This window comes from Panthera onca, chromosome A1 (genome assembly GCF_046562875.1).
Source record: "Panthera onca isolate mPanOnc1 chromosome A1, mPanOnc1 haplotype 2, whole genome shotgun sequence".
NCBI lineage: Eukaryota > Metazoa > Chordata > Mammalia > Carnivora > Felidae > Panthera > Panthera onca.
Window position 1 is genome coordinate 102157028 of NC_138339.1, and position 21242 is coordinate 102178269.

The window sequence follows — 21242 nt, forward strand, 5'->3', positions numbered from 1 at the left end:
AGGCCAGTAAGGCTTTTCATCTCTTTAAAGCTCTTAGGGCAGAGAGCATATTTGAGGAATTCCTTTTTTCAAAGATTTTTTTTTTTTTTTGCCCCTTCCAACATTTTGTTTAAGAGAAAATGAGATGTCTATCTTCTGTTTCCTTATTTTTTTTCAGGAAAGCAAAGGGTTGTTGACTTCCTCCCTCTCCCCTCCCTTCCTTCCTTCTTCCCGAAGGTACTCATCTGAGAAAAAGAGAACGAAGTATTGTTCCTGTTCTTTCTTAAGTCATTTGAAACATTGTCCCTGCGAGTTCTTTAAGTTCCCTGCAATCTGTACACAAGAGAAAGAGGGAGAGAGAGAGGGAGAGAGACAGAGAGCAAGGGATCAGGTAAAGCACTGGGGTTGCTGCAGCCATTCAGACTCAGGAGCTGGTAAGTTACCCATGCAATCATTTCTACTTCCATTTCAATGTCCCCGGGATGGATACTGACGTGGGCACCTTCAATGGAAAATACCTTGCTGGGTAGAATCCTTAATCAAATGGTATGACTGATGGATGACCCAGAATTTAAGCTTTTACTTTTTTTCTTAAGAGAATACTGATGCTTTGCAGAGCTGAGGCTGGCAGAACGGGAAATAAAATTGCACTGGGGCTTAGGAGGACAGGGTGTTAAAACTGATTTTTGGCACAGATAACATGGCTGGGTTAACTAGGAGCCCTGGAGTGTGTGATGTGTCTCATTGGAGAATTCACTCCTTCTCAGTGCTGTATCCTGGGAACCTTAGGAGGGTGTCTTCTAACAACTATGGTTTGCTCTGGGACTTTTGTCACTCATTGTCTAGACTGAGGGTAGCCTTCTCTTGTTCTTTTTTTTTATATTCAAGACCACCCCTCCCCCGCCCCTGCCAAAGGAATGTTAACGTATAACTGTTATTCTGCATCACTGAGGCTGAAGGAAAATAGAAGAGAATGTCACTTTGAATTGTACTGTGTGGGGGAGTGCTTATGTGTTCAGGTTCCACATGGGGATCGAATGTAAATTTTATTATCCACTGTTGATGGAAGATGTCATCTGCCACACAAAAGGCGGCAAAGATTTGGGGTCATAGAGCTTTAGTTTTGGACAACCACATGTGACTAGAATAGGAAGACTAAGATTGATCTCCTCTTACAGTACAAGTGAAAAACTAAGCTATAGACGCAGATGAAAAATATTCACCCAGCACCTGGTTTTCCATAGCAAACTGGTCAAGCTTATGCAGACAACTAGTTTTTGAAAGTCTAACTTGCCTCAATTAAATTTGTCAGAAAGGATAACATTACCAAAAACTCATGATGGCAAGCCATGAGGGAACCAAGAGCACACTGTCAAAACAGGCCAGCAAGGTCATTTGGAAAGACAACGTATATTTACTCATATTAATCACTTAATTCAGAGAGGTGTTGAATGGGTGAAGGACAAAATCATGCAGAGTTTTTTTAAATATCCATTTCTATAAAATTTAGGGATTGAAGTAATCTTGGTTGGAAGAGTGTGATAAAAGCAACTAGTTGCTCATTTATAAATTAATTTGGCCAGACCGTGTATTAACCATAATCAAGCAATTCATCTTGAGTCAAAACTGAGCCATCATCTTAACAAGAGGGAGAATATAGGATACAACCAGTCTGTTGTGCAGGTTTTGTTCCATTAGTCAGACTTCTTTTTTCTTCTCCTTTTTTTAAGAGGCTTTCTTTAAGAGCACTATAAAGCGAGCAATTTAAGAGAGCTATGATTAGCGTCTGCTTGCTAGAGGATGCAAAATGGTTCTAAGAGCACTTGAACATGCTTTCCAGGCCCCTACCACCTACCCTAGCCACCCGTTTCATAGATCTTCAGGTCAAAAAGTAGGCAGGACTGACAGATTGGGGCATTTTGCATCTTTTTTGTCAGCCACTGTGACCCCTGTGGAAAACTTTTGGTTGCGATCTTGACTTGCTTCTTTCAGTTTCATTTTTTCTTGATAACGTATTTAATTTTGTGCTCAATTAAAACAACATCATAGAAAGCTCTGTAGTTCTGGTTACCGAATAAAAGCATCAGATGGAACATGGTGTGACAAAAAAGTGACAGTAGAGTCACATGGACTAAAGACAAGTGAGGCAAAAGGTGGGCATGATGACAGTGGTGCAGATAACAGCCCCACTTCTAGCATGCGTCTTCACTGTGGCCCCCGAGATAAAGGATCTCAGGATGTGTTCTTTAAAAGAAAAATATATATTCATTATTTCCATTTAAGTTGTTAAGCCTTTGCCATGAGAATATGTGTTTGATGCTGGGGGGAAGAAATTCAGATCCCTAAAGAAAAAAGCCATTGAGTCATTTAGTCTAGTTGCTACCAATCTGTCTCCACTCAACTGCAAGGAGTGAGTTAGCCTGTGTGGAAACTTCCACTGTGTGATTCTTCTTTGGGGTCATCAGAGGCTCTTTTGTGATATCACTAGGGGAACTCCAGCGTGGAATGATCCAGAATTTGACACAAAGAAGATTTTGTTATTTGTGCCTGAACTGTGCCTATAATAAAATTACAAATTTGTCAAACAAATGTTAAATTATGTTAGGATGTGTCCTATAGGCCTTTGTGTTGGGATGTGAATCAAATTGGAGAAAGCAGAACATCAAAAGCATAGACTCTGTTGTCATACAAATTCGGGTTTGAATTCCAGCTCTGTCATTTACTGACCACAGGCCTTTAGGACAGCTTATTCACTTCTCTAAGCCTCAGTTTCCTCAAAGGTAAAACTGCACCCACATAATACAGTTGTGGGGATTAAATAAGATTATTTATGCAATGCATTAACCATGGCAATTGTTGACAATGCATGGCAAAGATTAGGAGTCAATCAATGTCAGTTGTAATTTTTTAAGTCAGGTGCTAATACTTGAGGGTGCTCTATTTTTTTCATGCTGATAATAGAATACATCCTTTGTAATTTGTGTTATTATCTTTGATCAATACTATGCCGAAGGTCTATCAGAACAAATGTATTCCTCATAGCTTTAGAGTTGGACACATATTTAGTGAAGGTATCCTGAACCCTAAGTTCTTGTAAAACAAAGGAAGGTAGAGTTTAATGCTTTGATGCTCATCTCCGCTAATGGCAGAAACACCAGATTTAGTCTCATTAAAATGCCAGCTGTGTTCAAAAGAGCTCAATACAGGGGAAAGGTTGCCTTGGAATAAAAGTTTTCAACCTAGACGAATGTTCTAAAAGACTGCAATTATGCTGTAGATGTTTATTCTCCCTTTCACCTATTTCCCCCAGCTCTTGAGCTCTGGTCATTGGTGACCTTTTCCCTGGCCCTGGAGGGCTGGAGACATGTTTTTTGGAGACCACTGTGGCAGTTCCACGATTCAGCTAGACAGAAAGGACTTGAAATGACACGTTCTCTCCCTACTGAGGGCAAAGCACACTCAGTGATCTCTCTCCCCAAACATTTTAGTAAAGAGCCACTTAGCTTCACACAGATAAAAAGAACACCACGATCACCAATAGTGTGTGTGTGACTGGAGGTGGGGGTGGTGGGGTGGGAGGTGTGGTTCATTTAACTGCTATTTCGCTCACTCTAAACTTTAAAACCTACAGGCTGATTAGTTTGTCAATAATAATGATACTTTAACTTAGGTCTTGGTTAAACTTCCGCCTCCACTTTCCAGAAGAAAACGTGCAACCACAACAACAACCAGAAATCTATCACTAATAACGTAAAACTTTGAGGTTCTTTTGTTGGACTAAGAGGTTTTGATATAATATAGATTTGTTTGGAATACTTAATCTTCGGAGAACAAATTGAAGTTGAGTTGTTCTACACTGTTGTGCAAAAGGTATCTTCTAATGTGGCTTACTGTAGTGGAACAAGGAGTAGACTGGGAGGCACAACACTGTTGTTCTGTTCTGGTCTGACCTCTACCATTCTCTGTATGTGTGACGTGAAAGGTTTCTTTACTGGCTCAGACCTCAGTTTTCTCGTCGGCAAAATGATGAATTCTCACGGTGGTCTGTGTGTGTTCAGTGTATATCAGAATTCACCTGGGGGGGTGGTTTCCACTCTTCTCCCCTGCTCACTGCCCTGGATGATCTATTTGGTTCTGATACAGACGTTCTTTGATTCTCTGAAATGAATGGTAAGTGTCTTACTTCGTTTTCCTCAGGATTGCACTGACATTAAATAAAAATACATGTTTTAAGAACCGTGCTTTTAGGCGGAATTCCTATTCAGCATTGGATATTCTTTCTAAAAATTAGTTTTGAATTTATCAGTTGTTATTCTAGAAGCTGTTCGTATTATAAAGTAAGAACTGTCAAGTAATCTGATGAGACTAACCAGGGTTCTATAACCATACATAAATCATAAAAAGAGAAAAGAGCAATTACATAGGTGTATAAATATTGCAATGCCACATGCACAGCATTTTTGCTTGATGCATTTCTACATTGTTTTCATCTTATAGTGAGTATGCGTTGTTCATTTAGTCAAAAAAAAGAAACCAGATACTAAATTTTTCTACTAAAGTTTAAAAAATTATTGCTAGATTTAATCTCATAAGCTTTTTATTATTTTTACACTTTTATAATGTATGTTTGCTGAGCCTATTTTAGACATTAGATCCTCATCCCTAAGTTAATGGTGACATGGAAAGGCAAAAGACAGATAATGGTGTGTGAAAAACCAGCACTGACAAGCCATGTTAAGTCTGCTTTAATTATAAGAAAAATCTGCAACTTACAGAAAAAGTTGTTCTTATTTCTACCTAAATCACTCAATTTTTTTCTCATATGTTCAGAGAGCAGCAATGGACGCAGGTCTGCATCTGACAGGAACAGAGAGACAACAAACATGGCCTAACGATCACTGCTCTTTTGTGACCATTCAAATACTAAATACTTTTAGATAAAAACAAAGACATTTAGAGAAAAAGAGAAAGAACATGTCTTCACCAAGAGATATGTGTATTATACGAGTTCACTAGAAAGTAGGCACCATGAGGACAGGGACTTCATCTGTTCGTTGCTACGTGCCCAGAGCCTGGAATAGCACATGACATATAATAGATGTAAAATAAATATTTGTTGAATAGATAATATATAAGTGGGTTTTAGAGTGAAATATGCTATCTTTAGGGGTGCCTGGATGGCTCAGTCAGTTGAGTGTCTGACTCTTGATTTTGACTCGGGTCATGATCCCAGGGTCTACTGGGATCACTGCTCTGCAGTGAGCATAGAGCCTAAGATTCTCTACCTCTCTCTCTCCCCCCCTCTCTTTCTCTCTGCCCCTCTCCCTTGTTCGTGTGCTCTCTAGAAAGAAAGAAAGAAAGAAAGAAAGAAAGAAAGAAAGAAAGAAAGAAAGAAAGAAAGAAAAGAAAGAAAAAGAAAGAAAGAAAGAAAGAAAGAAAGAAAGAAAGAAAGAAAGAAAGTTGCTATCTTTATATAAAGCCAAATGCAACAGTTAATAAGAAAAAGTTAGTCAAACTTTTTTGGGGTCTAGACAATGCCAAACTGCCAGCTTGACATATTTATTCCCCACTTGAATTGACTGGAATTATGGCTCCTTCCACCATTATGTGCATGGGGCTACTACATGGATATTAATGTGTCATCTTGGCAAAGACCCCACCCACTTGCTCATGGGAGATAAACATTTATCAGATACACAAAAAAGACTCAGTTGCATTTTATTTTCCGTTTGTTTTCTGGGCAGATGATGGATTAGCAAATTGTTTTTGGAGGGAGGGAGGGAAGGAGGGAGGGAGAGAGAGAGAGCGAGCGAGCAAGCATGAATTTGTTTTTCCTTGGCTACAAGAGCTGTGAGCCAGAATTCAGCCTTGTAGGAAATGCTCAGCACTGTCTGGTTTTTTATAGGCAGGGTTGTAAATTCAAGTAAAGGGATGCCACTTAGGCTGAGTTTACACAAACATGAAGGGGCGAAGCCAGGGAGGGAAATGTGATATCCTTGTGGAGCACAATACCCTTTCCTTTACATAATTGGGCAATGGAGACAATCAAATGAATAAATACTGGAATGAAGCAGTTTTGCACTTATTTGGCCAATATAAGGGGGTAAATATAAATACAGAATAACAACAAGGGGCCTGAGGGGTCTAAGGTTTCTGTTATTTGCAGAAACTGGAAAATGCACTCTCTGTTCACAGTAATTAAGCCAAGTACCACGGTACTCAAAGGCAAGTCTGACCCATCCTCCCATTTTCCAATAATAGGTTATGGCCTCCCTTGGCCATCTGTGACAGCCACTGATATCCAACAGGAGAATGAGCACTGCCAGAGCACCACCACCACCAGTGGCAGTGTTTGTGGAGGAGTGGGCCAGCTAAGGACTTAATGCACATCATTTCACTTAATACTCTCTTGCTCCCATTTCAGAAATGAAAAAAAAAAAACCAACCACCTTGTTTAACCGATAAATTATAGAAAGGAAGTGATTTACTCAAGGCCACTAAATTGATGTTGGCTTGTTTTCAGCTTTCTCATTAAGGAGAAAGTGTTACCTGTAGCTAATAATATTTTTAAAAATTAAGTATTCCTTAAGGTAGTGTTCCTTAAATGTAGTTTAAAAACCAACAACATGGCATCACCCAGGATGATGATTTTTCTTGTTGGAAAAGCAGAACCTTTAGCTCCATCCTAGACCTCCTGCGTCACAATCAGTATCTTGGGGCACCTGGGTGGCTCAGTCGGTTAAGCGTCTGACTACTGATTTCGTCTCAGGTCAAGATCTCATGGTTTGTGAGACTGAGCCCCTCAATGGGCTCTGTGCTGACAGTGAGGAGCCTGCTTGGGATTCTCTCTTTCTCTCTCTCTCTCTCTCTCTCTCTCTCTCTCTCTCTCTGCCCCTCCTCCACTTGCACACACTCTCTCCCTCTCAAAATAAATAAACATTAAAAAAAAAAAAGAATCAGTATCTTAACCTGATCTCCATGAGATGAAGGTACAAATTCAAGTTTGAGCAGCACTACCTTAGGGTTGTGACCTGTTGTATACAGAGTGATTTCAGAATGTAGGTTCCTGTTCCAAAGAGTTACAAAGCCATTTTTTAACTTTGACCTTATCCAAGACAACATAACTCCCTCTTGGAGAGTGGTTATAGTGGTTATTGGCTAAGTCTTGACTCTATTCAGCTCTGAGTAACATTAGGTATGATTTTTGTGGTCTCACCAAACAAGTTAACTCCACATCAAGGGGCCCTGATAATCTGAGTAAGAGGAAAGATCTGGGGTATTGTTTTTCAAGTGTATTCTGAGCACCAAACATCCGAATCACCTGGGGCAGATTCCCAGGACTTCCCCAGATCTAATGAATCTTGGGGAGGGGATGGGGGTCTGCCTACCCTACAAGCTACTAGCTTAGGGTAAGGAAGTCCCAGCAGGGGTAGTGACAAGTATTTTGGGGTACATTAGCCCCAAAAGACATTCAGCTTTCAGCAGCTTGAAAAAAAAATTAAAAGCAACCATGTAAGAGAGAATAACCTCAGAGTCCTTCCAGGAAGAAGAGCTTCTCTACCAGCTTCTTCCTTGGAATGCTGGACACTGGGGACAAGAAACTCTGCCACCTGCCTTGAGTCTGCCCCTGGGAGAAGGAAGGGGGCCTCAGTCTCCAGCATCACGGCCAAGGAGCAGATGCCAACACATACACCTCACTTTTCCCAGTTAGAAAATTCTGTGGAAAGAATCCTTAAAGTTTCCTTTGCACTCACTGTTCTGTCTTGGAACAGAAATCAAGAGGGGGCTATTGTTGGAGGGGTGGGGAAAGGAAGCAGGGCCGGAAGAGAGTGAGGGAGAGGACCGGAATAGCCTCTGGTTTGCTTCATCCAGGCCTCTGCCTGCTTGGAGATGGTGGCTTCTCCCCCTTAATCAAGGCCCTCTGGCCTTATTCCACAGGAAGTGCTGGGAGATGAAGAACTTCACGATTTCAACCCAGTTTTATTGAACACTCATTACAGTATGCCACCACTTTTTTCTTGCTGTTTTTCTAGTTCAGGCAGTTTTCTTCCCCACAGCATAGTGGATCTTCCCTCCCCCAACTCCCACCCTACAGGACTTTTTCAGTTAAAAAAGAAAAATAAAGAGAGATCTTCCATCATTATGCTAAAAATAATTATATATACATATATAAAAATAATTATGTATATGAATATACGTATATGTGTATATATATATACACACATATATATAAAACATATATATGTATATTATATACATATATATATATATATATATACACACATATATATATAAAACACTTAAGGTGCTAAGGAGAACTGTACTTAATCCATCAAGATGGGGTTCCTGAATTATTAGACACTGAACTTTTAGGGTGAAGAACATTAAAAAAAATTCCACAGTTACTCATAGGTATATGCAGAATCCCTCCTCTTGCCAGGGTTTTTAGAGAGCTGGGTAAGGAGGGACTATTCCCAGCATCATCTTTCTTGACATTCAGGAGACATCCAGGAATGCAGCAAGCAAGTCGGCATCTCCTCCAACTTCAGCCACAGTGTTCCTGCCACCCAGTCCCTCCTCAGCACAATGACCCATCTCTGGCTCGGTCCAGGTTCCCAGGGGTAGAGAGTTCTTATCTCCTGGCTGCAGCCTGGGCCCCAGGTCTGTACAGGATGTTGGGGAAGGAGTGGAGAGCCCAGTTTTGGGAAAAGAAGGTACAGCACAAGACCACATCATTCTGAAGAAAGCAATCCTATTTAGTGTGCCTTCACAACCTCTAAGTGCTCAGACATCCCATTCTTTACTATGACTTACACTGCCTCCTTTGTGCTCCTTCTGACCCTCCTAGGAGAGGAATTTTGTCATCACATATTTCATACATGAGGCCAGGGAGGACCCTGAATCATGAGCAAATCCCACCCCAGAATGATTAAGACATAAAACGCTAGATTTATTTGTTCTTCAACCGATACGGATTTGGGGGGAGGAGGATTCAGTTTACTCAATAAAGGGCTATTTCTTCTGTTCATGGCACATGGACATTACACACATGTGTGCAAACATACACATATGTACAGAGATACAGCCTATCCAAAAATCATTGGTTGTTCTAGAAGGAAACCATGGATTAGCACCGAATTATTTGACTCAAAAATGTAGTATCTGATTATTACTTGCCTATACTTCCAAAGAGACTTACTACCCTAATTATATTTTCCTTTGGGATGTTAAAAAAAGAGTTTGAATTTTGTTAGCTAGTAACACTAGGATAGAAGGTGAGAAAGGACTTAAGTGTTACTGCAAGCAATTCATAAAGTGCTTCATTTGCTGTGTTATTTTGAAAATATAAGTAGCACAGGACAGAAGGAGTCAGAGAATACATAAATCAGATCAGTAAACCCAAATGCATATGGAAATTTAGTAGGTGACAAAAAAAGCACTGCCTATCAGAGGGGAACGTTGGATTATATAATTAACTATGTTAGGGCCACTAGGTAGCTATTTAAGGGGGAAAAACTTATATCCCTACTTTATTTCTTAAGTTGAACTCCAGATAGATCAAAAACTTTAAATGTTATAAATAAGAACGTAAAAAATACAAAAAAATGAGAGATTCATTTTTGTTTCTAATCTCAGAGTAGGAAAAGTTTTCTGGTTTTACCCAGAAGACTTATTTATTATACATTATCACTTAAAATAAAAGGCTTCTATAGGGCCAAAACTCAATAAACAAGGTCAAAAGACAAACACAAAACTAGGGGAAATATACACAATGTTTATCACAAGGAACTTAATATGGTGAGAGAAGAGGCAAAGGACATAAACCACATTTCACGTAAAATGAGATATACTTGACCCTAAAATTTGTAAAGAATAAGATACTCATCCTACTTCATAATAAGAAAATACAAATTAAAACTACCAGATACTATTTTTTTTACCTACTTAATGAAATAAAAGATGAAACATTTGTTAGCATATTTGTTTCTGGGGATCTGGAGAGTACGCTCATACAGCTGGTGTGATAGTGAATGATCAAAACTTACTACAGAGAGCAAACTGTAAATGTCTATCAAAATGTACAATTGGCTTCTCTTGGAATTAATCCTATAAGATGCAAAAACACATTCCTACAATGCAATATATTTGCCACAGCGTTATTTGAAGTAGGATAAAAAGATTAAAAATAGCATAATTGTCCATCAATAAGAAATGATTGAATTAAGCATCTATAGAATGGAGTATTATACAGCCTTACAAAAGAACGAATATAATAAACTCCAGGAATGGACTCTAGGTATGCTCAACCGTGACAAAGGTGTAAAGGCAATGCAGTGAGGGAAAGACAATCTGTGAAGCAAATAGCACTGGAATAACTGAATAACTATATCCAAAAGAAAACACAACCTCAGGCTCTTACTTCACACCATACACATACATTAACTTAAAGTAGGACATATATCATATGTTTTCACTCACATGTGGAACTCGAGGAACTTAACAGAAGACGATGGGGGAAGGGAAGGGAAAAAAATAGTTACAAACAGAGGGGGAGGGAGGCAAACCATAAGAGACTCTTAAATACAGAGAACAAACTGAGGGTGGGGGGGGGTGAGGGAAAGGGGAAAAGGGGTGATGGGCATTGAGGAGGGCACTTGTTGGGATGAGCACTGAGTGTTGTATGTAAGCAATGACCACGGGATTCTACCCCAAAAAACAAAAGCACACTGTATACACTGTATGTTAGCTAATTTGACAATATATTATATTTAGAAAAAAAAATTAGGGTATATCATAGACCTAAATGTAAGAGTTGAAATTATAAAATTTCTAAAAGAAAACATAGGAGAAAATCTTTGTAACCATGGTTAGTCAATGATTTCTTAGTTACAGCACAAAATGCACAATCAATGAAAAAAATTGATAAAATGGACTTCGTCAAAATTAAAACCTTTTGCTGTTCAAAAAAACCCACCCTTAGAAAAATAGACAAGCTATTAACTAGGAGAAAATATTTGCAAAACAGAGCTGATAAAGAATATATATGGAATATATAAAGAACTCTTACTCTTAACAATTCAATAATAGGACACACAACCCAATTAAAAACTGCAAAAATTTTGGATACTTAACCACAGACAATGTCCAAATGGCAAACAAGCACATGAAAAGATATGTAAAAGAAAATGCAAATTAAAACCGTGACATCAGTACACATCCAGTAAAATGTCCCAAACCAAAAAGACTGAAAGTACCAAATGCTGTTGAGGATGTGCAGAAACTAGAGCTCTAACACACCGCCCCTGGGAATGTTACAGGGTATAACACTTTGGAAAACAGCTTGGCGGTTTCTTAAATAGTTAAATATATACTTACCATGTAACCCAGCAATTCTACTTCTGGGTAATTACTCCTCAACAGTGAAATCAAACGTCCATATAAAAGACTTGCACACAAAGGTTCGCAGCATCATTATTCACAGTTGCCCCAAATTGAAAACAATTCAAAGGTCAATCAAAGAGGAGATAAAAATTGTTATATCTGTACAGTGGAGTACTACCCAACAACAAAAAGGAACTATACTGTTATATGCAATAATGTAGATGGATTTCAAAAGCAACCTTTTTTTAAAAGTTTACTTCTTTATTTTGAGAGAGATGGAGAGCAAGTGAGTGGGGGAGAGGCAGACAGAGAGGGAGAGAGAGAATCCCAAGTGGGCTCTGCACTGACAGCACCCAGCCCAACGGGGCTCGAACCCATGAACCGTGAGATCATGACCTGAGCCGAAATCAAGAGTCAGACACTTAACCAACTGAACCACCCAGGCGCCCTGAATCTCAAAAATTCGGTAAGTGAAATAAACAGACACATGTTATCTAAGGAGCCAGGTATAGAACAAATGTTGAATGATTTCATGTATTTGAAAATTTGAAAAGCAAAAAACTATAGAGATGAAAAGTTGCTGGGTGGTTCCTGGGCTGGAGGTAGAGGCTGGAAGTGAATGCAAATGAACATAATGAACTTTTTGGGGGGTAATGAAATTCTTCCAAAAGTAGATTCTGGTCATGATTGTATAGCTACATAAATTTTCTAAAACTCATCACAATGACAATTGGAAATGTATGAATTTTATATTATGTAAACTATATCTCAATAAAGCTGTTATAATTTTGAAAGAAAAAAAATATGTTGTAATAATGGAGCGATCTCCAACCTGTATAGTTGAGTACAAAAAGCAAGATTGTGCCAGGTTGCATAATGCTACCAATTTTGTTAATAACGAAATAAAAGTATACTTTCGAGGTGCAGAGAATATCTCTAAAAGGATACAATAGACCTGCTAATAGGATTTGCCTCTGGGTAGGGGAATGGGATGGCTGGGGTAGGGGAAGGGGTATAGAGGAAACATTGTCACCAAATATCCTTTTGTACCAAATCAAAAATAAGGAGAGGAGAGAGGGAGACAGAGAGAAAGGAGTTTTGAGTCCCACACCAGCTCCGTGGCTGTGGCCAATTATCTGAGCCTCTATTTCTTATCTGTAAAATGAAGGGATTGGTCAGTTGATCCCTAAGGATGCTTCTGATTTCAAGTTCAAACTCTGAGAATTTCTTTAAGGACAATCATCTCATATCATCGGATCCCTCTTGATCTTCCCCTGCCAGCACATCGCCAACTGCCATATATAAAGCCACAACCAAAGGCTTTGTTCTTTCTCACTCAGGTGCCTCTCCATGTATCTGGTCCCCATCCTCTTGGCAACATGTACAATGTGGCCATCAACCAGGGTGAGAAGGTATCCCAGCAAGCAAGGTGTATGTGGGAGGAGTGACAAGACCATACAGAGGCGTGCTCACGACTCACATTCTGGGGGTGGCTGCTTAAAATTAAGTCCCAACCCTCTTGCTTGCCAGCAGTGTGATAATCAACAAATGGGCAGTTCTAATCTCATCTGCATGACAGGTGTAAAATAGCACCACCCTCTTAGGGTTTGTTGTGAGGATGAAGGGTGATAATTCACATAATTGCTTCATACAGTGCCTGCCCCACAGTAATATTCAATAAATGTTGGCCTTTTAATTATTAATCTGAACTCCACTGCTCATGGGACCCACTTTCCTGGCAGTGGAAGGAAGAGAGGCAGCTAGGTTATCCAGCTGTGTGCTCACTACAGCCATGAAGTAGGGGTTTGGGGGTGACAGCACGGTTTGTTGTCTTAGTCCCAGAACCCAAAGGGAGATACTGGAGTAATTTCTGCTGCCCCCAAGCCACTCTCACAGAGGGAAACTTAGAAGATTCTATCCCTGGAGTCAACGATATCCTGAAAATGTGGTGAATGCAGGCTATAAAAGTGTAAGGTTGTGACTTCAGGCTGGGGGTTGAGCCAGCTAAGTTAAACAGCAAGTTTCAATTTGCATGATAAATGTGCTTTAAATTATATTTGGATCAAAATATCATCAAATATTAATACTAGGGCCATTGTATAACCCCCTCACCATGGCAGCCATTCAATAAATGTGAGTTGTAGCTTCAAACCAAACCAAATCAAACATCTTCCATCACCATGATGTGCACAGGCTCATGCTCCCCCATTGCAATCATCGGGCAGCACAGCAAGGGACGAATCTAAACCCAGACCACCTGGGGTCCCTGTAACTTCAAGTGCCTCAGTCAGAGACAGCGACCCAACACGAACACAACGAAAAATTGATAGCTTTCAAGTGAATTAAATTTCCCGTGTGTAAGGTGATAGTGAACCCGTTGTGCACACACTCTCTGCCTTATACATTATCAAGTCAAATTCTACAACTAGGTTGCAGAAGGCAGTTTACTTCAGTGGGATGCCCAGCTCACTAACTCTCTCATGTGCTTCTGTTCTCCCTAACTGGATTGGAATCATGTTTGTCAGGGACTGTGCTTTTAAGCATTGTTGTAGTCTCAAGAACAAGAGCCCTCCACGGTCCTGCTGGCCTCACATTAACTTTCTCTGAGATCCTCTAAAAAAGCTCTTATTATCTCCAATTTAGAGATGAGAAAACTGAGGCTCAAAGGGAAACAATTTGGCTGAAGCAATACAGCTCTGTGAATCTCTAGGGATCTGAGGACTCAGATTAAATTTACTGATTAAACAGTGTTGTGAATGTCTATGTACCTCTGCTCTTCAAATATAACTATATTAGGGTGATTAATAAAGTATAAATTAATTTTTAAATGTTACTGAATTCAAAGGGCTTTGGGTTATTTTGTATTGTTTCTAACCTACTGGGGGTTTTGAAAATGGGTTTATTTTTATAATTTACAATGGAGTCCTCATGCTGAGAAGTCTGGGAATCACTGCAGGAGACCAAAACTGGGGTTCACTAATAAAATGCAGGGAGGTACTTTAAATAATCTAGGTCTTGGGTGGCAAGCAGCTTTCCCATTCTTAAACTGCTACCTACAGCCAGTTTGTATATTTGACAGAAGTCTAGAAAGTGTCTGGAAGTATGTATCATTATTGTTTAATTTCTTCATCAAACAATTATCTTCAAAAAAAACTACTGATTCCTTCCTTCTTATCTGTGTGACCTTGGGCAGTTTGTTTAACCCATTTCCTCATTGGCAAGATGGGGAAAAGAACCTACCTCATATGATGCTGGGACGGTCACACGAGCTAATGCATGTGATGTCTTTCATACATTCTTGACACACAGGAAACACTCAGAAAATATTATTGTTGCATTAGGCACCACTGAGCACTGTTTTTGACACATAGTCGGGACTTGATAGACGTTTTTGGAATGAACGACGAATAACTGAAACCATGAAATAGGAAGAGAGGGCAATTCTAGATATGTGATTCGTCATCTGTATTTCCTTCATCATAGGCAGGCAGTTAGGACAGCTGCTTTTATGCAAATGCTGTGTTTGGGAGCTATTACTTCAGTGAGCTCAAGCTAGAGAGATAATGGTGCTTCTGTCTCTTCTGGTCCCGCACACTTTACAAGTCTATCAACTTTATGTATCAGATGCATCAAAACAGAATTAGGCAGAAAGATCTGGGCTTGGAACTCAAGTGCAAGTTATATTCCTCTTTAAAAACTGCAAGAGGAAACAGGCCCAGTAGACCTTCTAGATAGGAGAGAAGCAATGCTTTCTTACCACAAACCAAAATGCTGAGGACCACAGTTATAAGAGGGTCAAAGGAAGTTAGAATGAACTTTCATAGCAGGCTCAATGTTTATCTAGCTTAAAATTTCACTTCCAGATTATCCCATGGATAGTTATTTGGCTTTATTACCTAAACAATATTTGAGCCTAATAGAGGGGTTTTTTTGTTTGTTTGTTTCAGTGTTTGCAAAGGGCAGTGTTGAAGGTAACGGTAAACTACCTGTTGCTGGGCTTTACTAGATGGGCTGCCCTGAGTTTCAGTGCTGGCTGACATACTTTTTTTTTAACATAAGTCTCAGATGTAGAGACAGTCAGCTTTTCAGAGCTGGCTGCTTTTTCTAAGACCAGCTGGTAATAATCCTAGCAGCTATGACTCCACAGCTGTCCCACGTGGGTGAGGCTCTGGGCTCGTGCTACAATCACTACAGTGAATAAATTCCAGTTCGAGCCTTTCACAAGTTTCCAGTAAATTAATGGCTGTACTGACTAGAGAAGAATGCATCCCTGTCACCTCCATCCACTGGCCCTGTTCCTGCCCCTGGGACCACACAGAACAAATCCAGTCCTTCAAGTATCAGCTCTTGGAAGCATGTAAACCTATGTTACCAAGCCCCAGGCCTCCAACCCACCTCCTTCATAACTCACGGGTTCCTTCAGTCAACTTAATCTAGACCTCCCCAGCAGCATGTTGTACACCTCAGCAAACTAGTTTGTCCCCGTCCATCGTCTTTGACCCAAAATGTCTCCTTCCCCCATCCCAGTAGTCTGGTCAGTATGCAATAGACTGGGCTCCAAGGGGCCCATTTTTAGGGCCATGGTAACTGCCGGTATTCTCTCTCAGCCAGTTCAGATGAAGTAAAAATCAAGGAACTTGAAATGAGAATTACTGATTGCCTTATTATTTTTCTAGCTCCTAGCCCTAATCTTGTCTTAGGTCTTCTTCTTTCCTCTTTACAACTAATAGAATATCTTCTTACCAGTGTTGTTAGGAAGCCCGGATACTAGTAAATGATAGTTACTATTTGAGCGCCATTTTTTGTTTGTTTGTTTGGTATCAAGTGCTTTATATTTCTTATTTTATGGGATCTCATAATAACCCTGTGAGGTGGCTTACTCATTTTTTAATCACCATTTTACAACTGAGGAAACTGGGATGCAGACAGTTCGTGCCCTGTCACAGATGGTAAGTGGAGGACCTAGAACTCAAACCCTGGGTTGCCTGACTTCCAAGTTTGTGTTCCTCCCACATATTGCTCAGCCTCTTTCTAACATAACACCCTTGAACATTCATAGTACTTTACCCAGCCATACTGGGCACACAATGAATGTGCCCCCTTTTTCCTATCATCCTTTGTCTTCCTTGGGGAAATACATAGACATCAAGAGACATCTCAGGGAGAGGAAGGGGTCTCAGGGTAGGCCTCTTTCACTCCTTCTACCCTCACTGGGGTCCCTAAGCCCCTTTGACGGCTCTGTTATATCACCTTCAGTAGCTATCATTACTCAAGCTCAGTAGTTCTCAACTGGAGGCAGTCTGGTCCCCTGCTGAGACATCCGAAAACAGGGAGGATACCTTTTGCTTATCAGAATGAATAGGGGCCACTATTGGCATCTAGTGGTTGCGGATGGGCAGGGATGGTAAAATTCTGCAATGAACCCACACAAAAGAGCAATAATGTATATTCCCTTTGAAAAGGTCAGGGCCATGACTGTCTTCTTGCCATTGTCCCTCCATGCCCAGCACAGTACCTTCCCCTCCATAGATGCTTAAGAGAGGTCTTTTAAATGAATGTTCTCCTTTGTCACCCTTCCCATTTTCTGCCTATCTCTTCTACCAGTGGAGGTTCTGAAACAGAGCTGTCCAACTTGCCTCTAATTACTGGAAGCAACTTTAAACTTGGAGACCTCATATAGCTGTCTCATCCATTCCTCTTTTCCTCCCCTCTTTTCAAAATTTTCAACAACTTGGAGACCTAAGTCTAAGTTGATCAATTATGATTTACCCTTTTAGTGAAGCTCAAAGACACCCCTTTCTACAGTAACTTTCAGTAGAAAATTTTTTTCCTTTAAAGTGGATTTAAATACCCTAAGAGGGTATTAGGTTGATGACCTCAATGGATGAATTGTGAAGTGGTCAACTTCAAGTGATGTGGTCAAAGCACCATCAGAAGCCCTGGTAGGCTTCCTCTCTCAGACCCATGAAGCTACAGTCTGGATGTGAGTGGAGGAAGGGAGAGGCCTCTTAAGAAACCAGTGAGAAAAATGCTAAAAGCTGGAGGTCTGGCTGGTTTCCTCATTCTTGGTGAAATGTCAACGAAGTTGGTACCAAGTAGATCAAGGAATATACTTCACCGCAGGACAGATAACTTGTTAAAGGAGGGTGAACTTGCTGGGATGAGCACTGGGTGTTGTATGTAAGCCAATTTGACAATAAATTATATTAAAAAAATAAATAAAGGAAAGAGAGAACTGGAATCCCGTGAGATGTCTGCCCATGCCCGGATTCCAGTCCCATGACAGCAGAACGATGCTATAGGGTGGCAGCCTATCTGTGGTTGGATATTTACAGACTTCATTTGTTTTGCTTTCTGGCCGAGTTCCTTGATGAGACCCTTAGCTCTTTTCTCTTTTATAAGTTTCAGAGAGAAGGTTCTCTTTCCACCCTGGGAATTCTCCATTCTGCTCCACTCTGGCTCTCTTACTTTTTAAAGAGTCTTAGGGAGTTGTTTAGGAAGTCTTAAAGTTCATTTTCATTCTCTCTTAATTGAAAATTACTCTCTACAGAGTAGCACAGCTCAGGGCTTATAAGGAAGGGCTGAGAAGGATCAAAGCAGAGAATTGTGGTGAAGGAGGGAAGAACTAACACTTAGCACCCATTATGGGCCATGCATACTACCTATTAGGTATCTCATTTTAATCTTTCTCCAGATCCATGAAATAGTATATTAGTCAGGGTATATGCTAGGTTGTACTTTAATAACAAACAACCTTCAAATTGCCATGGTTTTAAAAGAAAGAAAGAAAGAAAGAAAGAAAGAAAGAAAGAAAGAAAGAAAACAAGGATTTATATCTTACTTCCATTTCATATCCATTACCTGGATCAAATGTGACTTTGTTCCAGGTCATCTTAACTTTAGGCCTCAGGCTGACAGAATAGCTATTACTGGAAATGTTTCAGGTTGCTATGGCAGAGGGATAGAAAATCATGCAAAATCATGAACTACTTCTCAAAGATTCCACAAGGAAATGACACATGTCACATATGCTCACATTCTGTTGGCCAAAGCAAGTCTCAAGGCCAGTCTACCTATAAAGGGAATAGAGAAAGGCAATCCAACTATATGTACAGGGAGTTAGAAACATTTGATAAATAAAGTGTTATTGGAGCTGAGAAAATGGATGCTTAGGAAAGCTAGTAGCTGACGGAGTTGGAATTCAAAGCCAGGTTTTCTGACTTGGTCTCCTGGGCTCTCTGCTCTCCTATATAGTAGGTGTATTCTACAAGCATGGTGTTACATACGTAGTGCTGTATCTTCTCTCCAAATAAATTGTCTGTGGGGCTAAGAAGGAGGTACGTACGTGCACCTGGGTATGGACAGGTTAGAGTCAAATCAAAGTCATAGTGGCTCAGCCTTTATCATCCCCATTTCTACTCCCTATAAAGGTCTTTAGCACACTTGGTGTGAAATCACTATGTAACAGAAGCTTCATCTTTGAACACATTTCTTTTCCATCACAGTATCAAGTGCAACAGGTTTCCTTACTTATTGCTTTTATTTGGTGCCTAATGAGAAAAGGGCCACTCAGGCCTTAGTTTGGTAAGACTGCTGCCTGGTCGATGTTCAAGGTCCAGGGGAAAGGATGTCACAGATTCCCTCTATTACTTTCAAGATAATCTCCAGAAAAAAAAATTCTTGCTCAAAGAAAGAATGAAATAACAATACTTACTGTGCCAGCTCTTAGAAAATCAATCCCAATATTTCATCTCCCTGGACCCCAGAGGAAATGCTATGCTATGTTAGTTCCCCTCAGACTTTTCTAATCCAAGTAACCCTAATGGGAGAGAAGAGAAATCCTAAGTGGTCTGCCACAGGTCCAATTGCAAACTTTAACCAGTCCTGTGTGTGTGTGTGTGTGTGGTGTATTTGTTGTTTTACATTCTGCTTCATTATATGTCCACATTTGTTTGTATTTAAAATGCTCTATGGGTGCCACAGTGACTTAGTCAGTTAAGTGTCTTGATTTCAGCTCAGGTCATGGCCTCATGGTTTGTGAGATTGAGCCCCATGTCGGGCTTTGCACTGACAGCGCAAGGCCTGCTTGGGATTCTCTCTTTCCTTCGCTCTCTCTCTGCTCCTCCCCTGTTCTCTCTCATTCTCTCTCTCTCTCAAAAAAAATATTTAAAAAGTATTTTAAATCACTCACCACTACATAAAATTAATAAACCAGAAAAATACACTTATTCTTGATTTTCAGCACCCCCTAGAAACCAGACCTCAAGCCCTCCCCATCCATGAACAACAATATGCTTATCAGATGAAAATGGGTCCCAGAAGGATATGGATAAGGGTTACTTTTAGGCTTGTGGGTATGGTGGGTTTCCCTTGGCAGCGAGAGTACCCCCAGAAACAAGGAGAGAATAAAGGTGAGAACAAGGAGGAAGAGAAGGGGTAGGGAGGAAGGGACAAGAGGACCATGAAATGATATCTGGAGAGGGGGAGGAGCCAGCATAGCCAAGTGAGCAAGTTACAAATACGGCTTGGCTCAGTCGGTTGAGCATCAGGCTCTTGATTGTGACTCAGCTCAAGATCCCAGGGTTGGGCTTCATGCTGACCATGCAGAGCCTGCTTGGTATTCTTTCTCTTTCCCTCTCTGCCCCTTCCCCACTCACGTGCTCTATTTCTCTCAAAATAAATAAATAAACTTAAAAAAAATTTTAAAGCATACGGAAATAACTCAAAACTAATTTATTTATTAAGACAGTTGTTAATAACATTTTTTATTGGTCACATTTTCCTTATCTGTTACAAAAACAAAGTGCTTTGTCTGAAGCACAGCTAGCTACAAACTAAGCAAATTATATAACCTTGCTGGTTTCCGAGCCATAAAGCATGAACTCAAGTGTTGCTCAGCCTAACAGAGTACATAGCTTGCAACACCCTTTGGAGACAGAGAGTGCAATTTAAGTATTATATGTTATTAAATAAAAATGCCTATTTAGGAAAGGAACTCTCCATTAGCATTACATGTGCCTTAACTAGTAGTCAACATCTGGTAGAGCTGGAGGTCGAAAATTTTTTGACATAAGGGACCCAGGCGTTTATCACTTAAAATAGTAAATAAAAGAACAAAGAAACAAGCCCAGACAGTGACAAATAGCATGTACCATTAAGGCATTGGCTTGGTTCAGAGAGAGATTCCTGAGCTAAAGAAGGCCTCATTTACTGGAATGGAAAAATATAGGGCCAGGAAATTGCTCAGAGGTCTCCTGTCTCTTCCTGTGCACGTGGAGACGCACTATGTGTTGGCTACTGTTTTGGATCAGAATCTCAGTTTTAGAAATAGCCTGAGTTGTGTCCTTGGAAAGTGAGAGGGTTGTGTGGTATATTTGTGTGTGATGAAGGAGGAGGAGGAGGGGAAGATGTTGGGGGGAGACATTTAGATGCACTCTGGAAACAAACTGCTTCCTTGGGCCTCACAGACAGTTACCAGAATGGAGCTGGGAAACTGGGCAGCTAATCCGGGCTTAGGGAACCTCCAAGATTCCTGAAGCAGCTCTGAGGTAGAGCCAAGTCAGCCTGCTGACAACAAAAGCAGGTTCCGCATGTTCACACTAGATGGCTGATTTCAAGCCTGCCTATTTTTCTGGGGCGTGGGCTGCGTCTTTTTCATTCAACAAACATTTATCTGGCAACAACCTGTCCCGGCAGACACTGTTTTAGGCACTGGGGATATATCATGAAACAAAAGACAAACATCTCTATGCTTATGGAGACTACATCCTAGCGGAAGGAAATGGACGCTGAACAAAATAAGTAAGTTATACGTCAGAAGATATGGAGAAAGAGAAAGCAGGAGAAAGAGTGAATAGAGAGTGCTGAGGAAGGCAGGGTTA

At 40.4% G+C, this 21242-nt stretch overlaps 1 protein-coding gene across 2 annotated transcripts in view; it reads left to right on the forward strand.

Moving 5' to 3' along the window:
* The first annotated feature begins 243 nt into the window (after positions 1-243).
* Positions 244-21242, forward strand: part of ZNF366 (zinc finger protein 366) — a 72982-nt gene continuing 51983 nt past the window's right edge. For both annotated transcript variants that reach the window (XM_060635573.3, XM_060635571.3), the window contains exon 1: positions 244-413. The gene's annotated coding sequence lies outside the window, so the exon portion shown is untranslated. The remainder of the gene's footprint in view (positions 414-21242) is intronic.